The following is a 1,753-nucleotide window of genomic DNA, read 5'->3' on the forward strand; positions in this document are numbered from 1 at the left end:
ATTGATTTTGGATCACTTGTTGTTCCCTTGTCCCTGTGCTTGTTAAGACCCTAGTAGAACATTCCCTTTGTGGTCTATGTTATGCTAATTGGCATTAATGTCCCCCAAGCTTCTGTGTCCAACAATCCATTAGCTCAAGGTATTTGGTTATAGCTAAGAAGCTCTCAAAACTTTGGCCCCTGTATGCTCTACCACATCGGTGAATATATTTGCTACAAAGATCATGACATACATATAAATAGCCTTTGTAAAATCTCTCTATCTCTCTCTATCTATCTATCTATCTATCTATCTATCTATCTATCTATCTACCTATCTATACTTCCATCCTTCCACCCACACTTTTCAGATGGGTTGTCTATCCATGTATCTATGTCTAGAAGTGGTGTGGGGCCTTTGGGGTTTTCATTTGCTGATGGGGTATGACTCAAGGTAAGGAGGAACGGTTGCAAAAAACTTACAAAGGTTTGTACTTGGAATGTGCGAAGTATGTACCTAGGAAAATTGGTAGTGGTCAAATGAAATGGAATATATAAAGTTCAATGTGCCAGGCATTACAGAGCTGAAATAAACTGATAATGATGATTTTGAATTGGAAAATCACATGGTTTACCATGCCAGAATAACATAATCAAGAGGAATAAAGTGACACTCATTGTCAAAAGGGGCCTTGGAAAATCAATCATGAAGTGCAATACTGTCTGTGAGCAGATTATATCTATCCACCTTCAAGGGAATCCAATCAATACATTATTATTCAACTTTATGCACCAATCACAAAATGTAATGATAAAGAAATTGAAGAATTATACTAATAACTTCAATCTGAAAATGATTAAACATGCAATCAGGGTGTATTGATAATTAATGGCAATTGCAATGCAAAAGTTGGAAACAAAGAGGAACAGTAGTTGGACCATATGGACTTGGTGAGAGAAATGAAGCTGGAGACAGCATAGTAGAATTTTGCAAGACTAATGACTTGTTCATAACAAACACCTTTTTGAACAACACAAAAGGCAACTATAAAATGGACTTCTTCAGAAGGAATATACAGAAATGAAATTGACTATATCTGTGAGAAGAGATGCCAAAGAAGCTCAATATCAAACTGAAGCCATAGGCTGACTGTGGAACAGACCACAAATTGCTCATATGAAAGTTCACGTTAAAGGTAAAGAAAATTAAAACAAGTCCACTAGAGTCAAAATACAACCTACAGGCTATCTTACCTGAGTTTTGAGAACATCTAAATAACAGATATGATACATTGAACACTAATGAAAGAAAACTTGATTAACTGTGGGAGGACATCAAAGCAATCATTCATGAAGAAATAAAGAGTCATTAAGAGACGGGGAGTGGGGTGGGTGTCAGATTAGACTCACTCCCTGCCATGTGTCCCCAGTATTGTCCTCTGTCTCGGTATGCTCCAGTGAGGGGACAGCATGTCTAAATCTCTTGTCAGCCCTACAGTCCTCTTTGTGCCTTAGCACCTCCCTGCAGGGATGTCTTTCTCAGGGCTTGGTGCACCAGTATGGGGTCTAGTCCCTCGCTCTCTCTTTTTCCTCCTTGGTTTGCTTCTGTGTGGGAGTGGCATGGCAGTCCCTCTCCCCAACCTGTAGTTTTAATGTTGTCCTCTGTAGCACACACTTCAATGCAGGGGGTCAGTTTGGCTCTGATTGGAGCCGGTCCTGTAGACCTCTCTGTTCATGAGTTGCTCCATGTGGTTACGTTGCCCTCAAGGTTTAGC

This window comes from Echinops telfairi, unplaced genomic scaffold, assembly GCF_000313985.2.
Source record: "Echinops telfairi isolate 266 unplaced genomic scaffold, ASM31398v2 ScPeMD7_7469;HRSCAF=8507_1, whole genome shotgun sequence".
NCBI classification, from domain to species: Eukaryota; Metazoa; Chordata; class Mammalia; order Afrosoricida; family Tenrecidae; genus Echinops; species Echinops telfairi.